Raw genomic sequence first — 12,084 nt, forward strand, 5'->3', positions numbered from 1 at the left:
CGCCTGCCCATTAAGGGCTTTGTAGGCGAGAAGAAGAATTTTAAATTCTATCCTGTGTTCTATAGGGAGCCAGTGTAAGGCAGCCAGAACAGGAGTAATGTGGTCCCTTTTCCTAACTCTGGTTAGTACACGAGCTGCAGCATTTTGAATCAGCTGAAGCGACTTGACTGACTTCTTGGTACACCCTGATAATAAGGAGTTACAATAATCCAGCCTTGAAGTAACAAATGCATGGACTAGTTTCTCTGCATCGTTTTGAGGCAAGATATGCCTGATTTTTGCAATGTTACGTAGATGGAAGTAGGCGGTCCTTGAAATTGATTTTATGTGGGTGTTAAAGGATAAATCCTGATCAAATATAACACCAAGATTCCTTACAGTCTCACTGGAGGCCAAATTAATGCCATCCATAGTTAATATATCTTTAGATAATTTGTTTCGTAGATTCTTCGGGCCAAGTACAATAACTTCAGTTTTGGTCGTGTTTAATATCAACAAATTTAAGGTCATCCACGTTTTTAAGTCCTTGAGGCAGTCTTGAATTTTATTTAGATGATTAATTTCATCAGGCTTGATTGATAAATATAGTTGAGTATCATCCGCATAACAATGAAAGTTTACAGAATGATTCCTTATAATATTGCCTAACGGAAGCATATATAGGGTGAACAAAATAGGTCCAAGCACTGAGCCCTGTGGCACTCCATGGCTAACTTTGGTTTGCATGGAAGATTCATCGTTGACACGTACAAACTGAGAGCGTTCAGATAGATAGGACCTAAACCAGCCTAAAGCAGTTCCCTGTATGCCAACTAAGTGCTCTAGTCTTTGCAATAGGATATCATGGTCGATAGTATCAAATGCAGCACTAAGATCGAGCAAGACAAGAATAGAGACAAGTCCCTTGTCAGAGGCTATTAGAATGTCATTTGTGACTTTAACCAGAGCTGTCTCTGTGCTATGTTGTGTTCTAAAGCCAGACTGAAAATCTTCAAATAAATCATAGTTTTTTAAGTAATCACACAGCTGTTTTGCGACTGCTTTCTCAAGAATTTTTGAGAGGAACGGAAGATTAGAAATAGGTCTATAGTTGGCTAAAACCTCTGGATCGAGGTTGTGCTTTTTAAGAAGCGGTTTTATCACTGCTACTTTGAATGATTTTGGAACATAGCCTGATAATAAAGACATATTCATAATATTTAATAAAGAAGTGCTAATTAATGGAAAAACTTATTTTAACAGCTTAGTTGGAATCGGGTCTAAGATACACGTTGATGGTTTAGAAGAGAGAATCATTGAATTTAATTGTTCAAGGTTTATGGCTGAAAAGCATTCTAGTTTGCTATCTAGTGTAATATTATTAGAACTTACGTTTCCGGGAGCTGTTGATAACACTATACTGGTCAAAGGCAAGAGGTCATTGATTTTGTTTCTAAGAGTAACAATTTTATCGTTAAAAAAGCATATAAAATCATTACTACTGAGTGCTATGGGAATAGAAGGCTCAGTCGAGCTGTGGCTCTCTGTCAGCCTGGCTACAGTGCTGAAAAGAAATCTTGCATTATTCTTATTCTCATCTATTAATGAAGAGTAGTATGCTGCTCTCGCTTTACGCAGTGCTTTCTTATATTCATTGAGAGTAATATGCCAAATTAAACGAGATTCTTCAAGTTTAGTGGAAACACATCACACACATTTCCTCTCCACATAAATTATTTTCATCCTGTAACGTGTTAATGTTTATTCAGCATAATATAGGTCATCATTACTTCATGTAACTTATTTATGACTCTGAATTCACTTTATTTTCCAACTATAGCATTACTATATTGTTTCTGACTGAAATTCTCTCTGTCAATATTTGCTTGTGTTGTCATTTAGTAAGGTGGTGTTCAAACAGGGTATATGCAGGAATCCTGAAGTCAAATGTCAAACCTTTTAAGACCTTTTTTAAGACCCTTTCCATACATTTTAAGACCTCATCGCCACTTGGAGTTCTAATTGGCGACACACTTTACCTCACATTTACTATAACAGTATTGATTGTCCTTCCTCCTTATCTTCCAACCATTTGGACGTAGACTTGCATTTCCCCATAACGATGTTGTTTAACAACCGGCGTAAACGGACCTTCGCGCGCTATCAAGCAGTGAGCGTGCGATGTCCTGTTCAGATGACGTTAAATCCAACAGGATGCCATAAATAAACTACACAGAATCACACTACACACCTACGCAATGATTACATTCAGGCAGACTGTAGAATACAACCTCTTTGGACAATTTATATATTTATTGAGAACAAGCTACAAAATGTAATACCTTGGAAAATGCCGTTTAATACTTTTTAAGACCCCGTGGACACCCTGTCAAAGGTGATTTGAAATTAACATTCAGATGAACATGGGGAGACTGTGGTCTGCGTTTTTAAACGAAGGGAAATAACTATTTAACAACAGAACAGGAACAAAACACAACTGTGACCTCTGTGCAGCACACACAGACCAGTCAGTCCATTTCTGGGGAGTAGCTACCTTGTGCTAAAATGAGCCAAATCCCCAGGAACATGTTGAACCAGACGGTAACTAAGACAGTAACAACACTTCATCCTGAACTAACTGTGGGGCCTGTCTTCATGGACCTGTACCTTCAACACCCTGACACTAAAATACAAAGTATGTTTATTAAGAATGCACATACTGTCCCTCCTCTGTCTTTCAATGTAGTCAAACTTGTTGAAGAAAAAAAATAAGTTAAAAATTACAGAAATAAAAGCTTAATTACTCACCCTCCTAATTGTAAGTACAACTTGAAACATTTCTCCCGCTTGCTGCTGGGTGCAGGTGAAAGTAGGGCGACATTTCTGTTCACATCGCTGACATTTGTCACAGGCAAATCTTGTAGGTATCGCAACAAATATGATGTTGTCACACAGCGACAAGCTGGAAACTGGATTTAGCAAATAACTACACACTCTTATGTACATTATACACGTTATTCAAAACCGACAGCCTGTGTGTTGTTTGCTAAACACTGCCATTGAAATACCATACTCAATTATCAAACTCCTGCCCCCAGAATGCACATTTTAAAAGCCATGTAACCAATTAGATCACTGAGAAACCTGAGCTTGAACACTTTGTTGTGCACAACAATGGAGGCCACTCTTGGAGAAAGAGTTAGAGGAAGAGGTAAATGCAATATACTGTATGTTGTCTTCAGTAGCATACAGTAACTATGTTCATCTCATCTTCACTCTTAGTAAAGTCATTTTGTCTGATACTGTTATGAGTATTGAGAATAAACCTATTTGTGTGTTTCCACATTGCATGTGTTCATTGATTCATAGTCCATATTTACAGCGTGCTACAAATGAAAATGCCTACAACTTTGACTTGAATATCTTGTTTATTAATCAACTAATGGACAGTGATTCAATTCAGTTCATGTAAGCCTCCCACACACATTCCTCTTTTGAGCGTCTAGTGATTATGGCCTGCATGTCTTTCTGTTGTAACTCAGCTGTCTTAGCAGTTTAGACAAACATCAAATTCATAATGTAGACTAGTTGGACAAAATCATGCTCAACTGTTCCATTACTGTGTGAGCTGTTTTAGTTTTTTATTAGGTTTTCTCGTTATCCGTCTTTTGATTCAGACAACAACAACAACAACAACAACAACAACAACAACAACAACAACAACGGCTTTGGTTTTCCGTTTTTTCGTTTTAAATAAAAAACGAAAAAAGGCTGCTATTTTCGTTTTTTGGCTTTCCGTTTAACAAAAAATCAAGCTGACAAAACGTACACGGACCCAACCCACTAGACGGTAGGAGTGTCAGTTAACATGGCAGCGGCTAGCTTTACTCCAAAAATAGTGAAGTTTGGATTCAAGGATTATTCTGTCGATGACGCTAATAAGAGGAGAACAGCGGTATGCAGGGTCTGCAGCATAAAGATCAGTGACAGGACCACCACAACATCCAACTTCATTCGTCACTACAAACAAAACCCACAGAGAAAGGTAGGCTACGTGACTGTGTTGTGTTAGCTAGAAAGCTAACGTTAAGTTTAAGCTACGTCAGACTTGGTTTCAAATCGATTAAGCAAAGAGAAGACAAAACGGGGTAAATGAACACTCGAACCGCCAAGGGATTCATTTTGACTAACCCTGATACTGACGGGCTGTCAGGAGAGAGAGAGAGGAAAAGAGATGCCTCGTTTATTTCCCCTGTGATATTATCAGAAGTTACTGGAAACTTTTGAATGATGTAGTTCATCTACTTTTAGTAGTTTGTTTAAATGTTTTAATTATGTTGTTTTTGTTTGTAGAAGTGCATCATTCCTTGATTTATTGTAAAATGAATCTGAACTTTTTGATCTGTTATGATGATAAACTGAAGCCATTTCTAAATTAACCCAATTAAGTGAGTTTTAAATCGTCCTGCTTAGTTTATAAGGAAATTATGAAGACGAACAAATTAAATGGTTTGAAAATGATATCTATGTAGGTGCTGACGCTGTTGGCGGTTCTAGTGTTAAAATAAATTTAAATTAAATATGTGTAATGGCAAATGCCATATATGATTTTCTTACCTGGAATTCTGCCTTTTTGAACAGACTTTTTGAGTCCTAGCTATATTGTCTACAGTTCTGGGGTTAATATGAATCTAATATGATTTTCATCGGTCTAAATTAGATTTCAAATGATTAACTGTGTATGTAATGAAGATCATAGTGTGGGTTGAATCCATTTTCATAACCACTGTCTTTTAACTGATTTAAATGCGGAAACTGGGCTTATTCATCAGAATTTCGTATGACTTGACTTGATTTGACTTGCTTGACCTGAGCAATGACTTGACTTGACTTGCTTGACTCTCACCACAGTGACTTGGGACTTGCTTGATACTTGTAGGTCAAGACTGGAGACTTGCTCATGACTTGCACATGTAGGACTTACTCCCACCTCTGATTATTACATTACATTTAGTTTAGCTGACGCTTTTATCCAAAGCGACTTACAATAAGTACATTCGACCAGGAAGATACAACCTTGAAGAAAACAGAATCATATAAGTACATCAGGTTTCATAGAGCCAAACATTTCAAGTGCTACTAAACTGGCTTTAGATAAGCCAGTCCTTTATTAGTATATAAGTGCTTTGTTAGTAATTCTATCTCTCGAAGTGGAGTCGAAAGAGATGAGTTTTCAGTCTGCACCGGAAGATGTGCAAGCTAGACAGACATTTTCAGGGGCGGACTAGTCATCTGTATGATTTCCCCGCAACGAGGCAAGTGCAGCGAGTGCGGAAAACGGAAATTAATTCAATAGCACCCCCGACCGGGGGTCGCCAGTCTCTGGCGCTGTTATTTTGGGGGTCGCGGGCTGAAAAGAGAACCCCTGAGCTAGACAAGCAGAGATGCGTGCGACGACCTGGGTCTCTGAGCGGGGAAAGGACAGAATTAATTGGGTGTCGTCAGCGTAGCAGTGTTATGAAAAACCATGCAGGCTAATGACAGATCCGAACAAGTTTGTGTACAAGGAGAAGAGGAGGGGACCAAGAACAGAGCCCTGAGGGACCCCTGTAGTTAATTGACAAGGGTCAGACTCTGACCCTTTCCAAGTTACCCTGTAGGTGCGGTCTTTGAGGTATGAGGTGAGGAGGGAAAGTGCAGTGCCTGAAACTCCAAGTTTTTCGAGAGTGCGAAGGAGGATCTGATGGTTCACCGTGTTGAATGCAGCAGACAGGTCCAGAAGGATGATGACAGAGGAGAGGGATGCTGCTTTAGCAGTGTGCAGTTCCTCAAAGACAGCAAGGAGAGCAGTTTCTGTTGAGTGACCTGCCTTGAAACCAGACTGGTGCGGATCCAGAAGGTTGCTCTGATGGAGATAACAGGAGATTTAATTAAAGACAGCGCGTTCAAGTGTTTTTGACAGGAACGGGAGGAGAGAGACAGGCCTGTAGTTTATAACATCTGACGGGTTGAGAGTGGGTTTCTTTAGGAGAGGGTTTACTCTTGCCTCCTTGAGACTGTTTGGAAAGTGACCAGAAGTTAGAGAATTGTTGATGAAATGGGTGAGAAACGGTATAATATCAGGAGTGATAGTCTGAAGGAGGTTTGATGGGATAGGGTCCAGAGGACAGGTCGTAGGACGGGCAGAGGTAATGAGGGTAAGAACCTCACTTGGAGAGAGAGGGGAGAAGGAGGTCAGTGTGTGGGTGAAAGGAGGGTCTGGTGACCCAGCGGTCAGTAAAGGTGAGTCAGAAAAAGAAGAACGAATATCATCAACCTTTTTTTCAAAGTGGTTAACAAAGTCGCTTGACAGTAGGGAGGAGGGGGAAGGGGCTTTGGGGGGGTCCAAGAGGGTGGAGAAGATGTAAAATAGTTTTTGGGGATTGGAATAGGAAGATTGGATCTTATCTTGAAAGAAAGTGCCTTTTGCCTGAGAGATCGAAGCAGAGAAAGAGGAGAGGAGAGCCTGATAGGTTAGGAGGTCGTAATGGTGTTTGGATTTCCACCGTTTCCGCTCTGCTGCCGTAAGGATGGTTCTATTAGCACGCAGTGCGTCATTTAGCCAGGGAGCAGGAGGGGACTGACGAGCCTGCCGAAATGTGAGAGGACAGAGAGAGTCCAGAGAGGATGAGAGAGTAGAGAGGAGAGTTTCTGCAGCAGAGTTTGGAGGCAGTAGTTGGAACGGGTCAGAGGAAGGGAGGGCTGAGAGCACCGATGAGGCAAAGGTAGAGGGGGAGAGGGAACGGAGGTTACGGCGGACAGGTGCCGGATGAGAAGAGATTAGTTTGTTATGTTTGGAAAGGGGTAGAGAGAATGAAATGAAGAAGTGATTGGATGTGTGGAGCGGGTTTACAGAGAGGTTAGAAGTAGTGCAGTTCTTTGAGAATATGAGATCAAGGACATTGCCAGCGTTATGAGTTGGTGGGGATGGAGACAGTGAGAAAGCAAAGGTGGTTAACAGAGATGTTAGTTCGTCTATCTTCCCTGTCTGGAGGTTGAAGTCTCCGAGAAGTACAGCGGGAGGGCCAGTTTCAGGGATGTGTGAGAGGAGATTATCTAATTCCTCCAAGAAGTCCCCCAAGGCGCCTGGTGGACGGTAGAGAACAATGGTAATTATCTAAACAAAACAGCACACCTGAAATGTATATTTAAATACTTTATTAAGGTCAGTGAATACATTTTTTCTGTATGTTTTTCAAATCAGTGACTCAGGGCTCGACATTATAACTGGCCCGCTGGCCCGGAAGCACTATTTAGACACCCCGGGCCAGCATAACGTACTTTCCACTTGCCCGCTCGGGCCACAAAAAATATTGCTTTAAAAAAAAAGAATTGTCCTGTGGTATTGGTATTTTGACTTGCAATTTAGTTAAATTGTTTCGTTTATTAACGCTACAACATAGCGTTTTGTGAGTCGGTTGTCGTTGTAGGGTGAAAAGCAAACAGCTGTTTGCTGCGGAGCGGAGCGCGAGCAGGCTCCCGTGAGCGGGAGCGCGCTCCTTCACTACAGACTATCGCGCAACCTAACCATTCGCCATTAATGTTTTTAATACCAGCGGTAACCGGCCAAGCGCCGGGCAAAAAACAATCTTCAAATAAAAAAAGTCACCGGAGAAGTTAAAGGACAGTGACAGGGAGTATGAGAAGAAGAGGAAGAGAACGTTTCAGCCAGCTTGATCGATGGAGTTGGCTTCTAGTGCAGTGACGCGTCCTAAAACCCTTTTATAATCTATCGATTAGATTTATGATTTGAAAATTATAAAAGTAGGGTAGACATGTGGAGATTATCCGGCTGAACAAAACGTGCATTTATCAAACAGGTTTGTTTTCCACAGACCTTATTTCCAGCTATTTTCCAAAACCCTTTGGAGAAATCCCATTGCTTTTTGTCGAGGAAACCAGCAGCTTATACTTCCTGGTTTTAGGACGCGTCACTGGCTGCACCTCTCAATATGATGCCAATATAAACAAGGTCTTCTGTCGGCTCTATACATCAATGCCGACCTATGCTGACAAGTAAGTGAAGAGTAGAAAATATAAAAGGTATTGGCTTTAGGGAAATGTCCCAGCAGTTTAGGATAATGAAGGTAGTAATATAATCTATTACATAGCCATTACATTTCTAACTCCTAATGACAGGAAGACAGAAAGCGCATTATACAAATAATAATACTCATAATAATAGCTGACATTTTTTAACAATGACCACAATATCATTATTTTAATAAACCAAATATGAACAATTGAGGAAATGAGGAAGAACTGATGATTCAAATGTTGTAGTACAAGTAGTAATGTAGTTAGTGCATAAATTACTATTGCAACAAATGTGATGTCATTTTCTTCATTATAAGTCGATTTTTTTTGGACGAATGCTCCGGGCCAGTGGGTACAATGGTGGGGCCAGCGATAATACAATTCCACCGGCCCGGAGGGCCAGTGGCATTTTACCCTTAATGTCTACCCCTGAGTGTTATAAGTGTCATAGACAGTACACTTATGATCTTTTTATTTGAGTGGTTTACTAATGACAGTTATTTCTGTTTTTGCTATTGATGGTTTCATTTTGTGAAAAATAATAAAATAATAAAATTCAATAACATGCTTTAACCACTAGGTGTCTCTTTCTATCAGCTGTGCACCGTTATAGTGTAAATACAGCCTATCTACCAATTGGATCAAATATAAAAGTCAGCCGAATTAGTGTTGATACTGCGAGGAGACGTATTGTGGAAAAAGACATGTAAGATGTTGTTTAATTGCTGATATATTTATGATCCACATCACGTTTTCAGTTTTGGCGGCAGTTCTTCCTGTTTGTCTAGAAGTTTTCTCATCAGGGCTCTATAAATAGAGAACTAAGGCAGATATGTAATATTTAATGCAGCCGAACCGTGTATTACAATGCCGTTATATGATGACTTTCAAAGAGAAAAGCAAGCACACTCGGAATAAAGTATTATCTTGTTTTTTAAAAACGTTTTCAGATTTCACATCACATAAACACCATTTCCCAACGTGCATTGCGGCTAAACTATCAAATCACCGAGCTGAGGATCTTGCCTATGTCTGTTTCCGGTATTGTTAATGACGGATGTATTTTTGTTATACACACATTCCTTCACATTTACATTTTAATTTACATTAAAGTATTTCGTGAGGCCTTCTAAAATGTTTTTTAATATAACTACGGTTCTAGTTGAAGAGTTAGTAGGCTTGTTTGAGACAAGCGAGACCTGCGCAGACCTGCGCAATTTCGGTCAACGTCTTGCTAGTGCGTTTCATGATGGTTAGTCATTTTGTCCGACTTGCTCTGGAGGAGCTCAGAGCTCTGGCTCTGGACGTTGAAATCTCGCGGGAGAAAGACGCCCGGCCAGGCCTACTTGCCTATTGCACTGCTTACCGTTTTCATACTTTATATATCTTAGCATATTCATACTCACTGTTAATATTGCTCACACAGCAGTATTAACAGTGTGTATGAATACACTAGATATACTGCTCCCAGGCTGCTGTGTATATCTAGTGCAGGGGTCTGCAACCTTTTTGACCAAAAGAGCCATTTTGCTCCTTTTTCCAAAACATTTTTTTGTCTGGAGCCGCAAAACATATTTCATAGCTTGATAGCTAATAAAGTTGTATTTATTGTTATATCAGACAAAATTATTTTTTTTTTGCATTTATTAGGCTATTTATTACATTATATAAAACTGTTAACCTCTAATAAGAAACAAAGAACTCCTATAAGGAGAATTAGAAATAATACACAGGCCTACTTTAAAATAAATTAAACACAGAACTTGAGGAGTCATCTGCACATTTGAAGGGAAAAAAAATATTATTAAAATGGGCCCACTTTGAAATAAATAAAACATATAGCTGCACCCTAAGAAGAGTTAAAGGTAGGTAAGAATGGAGAAACCAGCTCGAGTGCGCTAGAATTTGAAAATACACAACCGGAACAAATATGCCTCTTCCTTCAGACTTTCTCACAGAGTCCCTCCTCCAACACACACGAACGCACACATGACCAATGAGGGCACGAGATAAGTTTGTGCACAGATGGAAGGCTGACAGGCAGGTAGGCCATCCTATCATTTTAGCCCTCGTGCTTTTTAAAGCGCTACGGCTTCCACAGATTAATTTGTTTATGTATTTACAGTCAAAGCATTTAATATATTCATTGCTATCGGGACGTTAAGAGCATTCCATGGAATATAAAAAAAAAGTGTTTTCTGAAATAAATGACATACCCCATTGAATTATGACTGAAGATCGTCAGCTGTTTTCCTCTCCCGTGTTGTTCCTCGACACGTAAAGGCTGCAGCACCTTTGACAACTTCTCTCCACATATCAAACATACCGGTAAACCAGCATCGTTTGCTGTGAAAGCATATAACTCTGTCCGCACAGAATTAAATCCTGTGTTCCTCCGGTAGTTTTCTTTGATTTATCCATAGTTCGCTCATCGAGCCGGGGGTCAGGTTATTCGCCTCCAAGAAAAGGCGCTCGCGCGGGACCGTAGCAGGATGTGACGCATATTTTAATTGACCTAATTAAAACCGTTTTGTTTTTTATTTATGTGTCACAGTATCACCTCAAAATACAAGATATGAAACATTTTCAACCATGCAACAAAATATAAATAGTCCTACAAATACTTTTATTTTATTTCCTTCTTATTTTTGTCTAAACTCAAGGGATCCAGAGCAGAGGGCTTAAAGGGCCGCATGCGGCCCGAGGGCCGCGGGTTGCCGACCCCTGCCCTACAGTATAAAAAGTCATTAAAACTAGCTGCCCCTGTACCAGCTTTGATAACACTTTAATGATCAATATAATGAAAACATGTAATAGGCCTATGTACTTTAAGTATATTTGTATGTTAATAATTTTGCGCTTTTACAAAAATAGAAAGATAGAAAAATAGAGATCGCACATCAGTCCTGTGTACAGATCAGTCCGATAAAGTCATGCCCAAATGCCAAGGCAAGTTGTGGCATTTACTTGCCACGGCAAGTTGTGGCATATACTTGCCACGGCAAGTTGTGGCATTTGTGGCATTTACTTGCCACGGCAAGTTGTGGCATATAGACTAGCCACGGCAAGTTGTGGCATATACTTAGTTGCCACAGATGCCACAGAGTAGTGGCCTCTGTGGGAGATGCCACAAATGCCAAGGCACATACCACGGCGAGCAGTGGCAACACTCATTGTGTTCTAGTATGATAAATAAAATAACATTGTACCTTGAAAATCAATGCATTCGTTCATTTGACACGTTGATGGTTTTAGGTAGGCTATACAGCGACCCCTGGCGGTTCTAGTGTGAAGTAAAAGTAGAAGTAGCCATTGTAGCCAACCTAAATGTTGGAATACTCTGTTACAAGTAAAAGTCCTGCATTAAAATTGTACTCAAGTAAAAGCGCAAAAATGATTAGCATAAAAATATACTTAAAGTACATATTACATGTTTTCATTATAATGATTGATCATTAAAGTGTTATCAAAGCTGGTAAAGGTGCAGCTAGTTCTAATGACTTTGTATACTCTAGGGTATCTTGTGAATTTACTCCAGAAGTAACTATAAAGTCTGATTTAAGACTTGATTATATTTATCATCATTAATCAGAATCTGTAGTAAGTAACCAAAGTTAGCGTATTAAATACATGTAGGGGAGTAGGCTACAATTACACAATTTACCTCTGAATTGTAGTGGGGTAAGTACTAAGTAACATACCATTTACATACTCAACTAAAGCACAAGTAGGCTATTTCTAAATCACAAGTACAGTACTTGAGTATACAAGTTAGCCTATTTCCCACCTCTGGTCAACAATGTTAGATCTTTATGTCAACTTACTAATAATATATCTTTAGTATTATCATAAAAATAGCACGTTTATTTATTTTAACAAACCACGTTCTCCAAGTAAAATCTATTGAACATATAATGTTTAATCTTTTTGAAAAATAGAGATCGGACCATCAGTAACAGATCATCAGTCTTGTGTACAGATCAGTCCGATAAAGTCATGCCAAAACACCGACATTTTACGCGATAAATA

This window comes from Notothenia rossii, assembly GCF_949606895.1.
Source record: "Notothenia rossii genome assembly, chromosome: 5".
NCBI classification, from domain to species: Eukaryota; Metazoa; Chordata; class Actinopteri; order Perciformes; family Nototheniidae; genus Notothenia; species Notothenia rossii.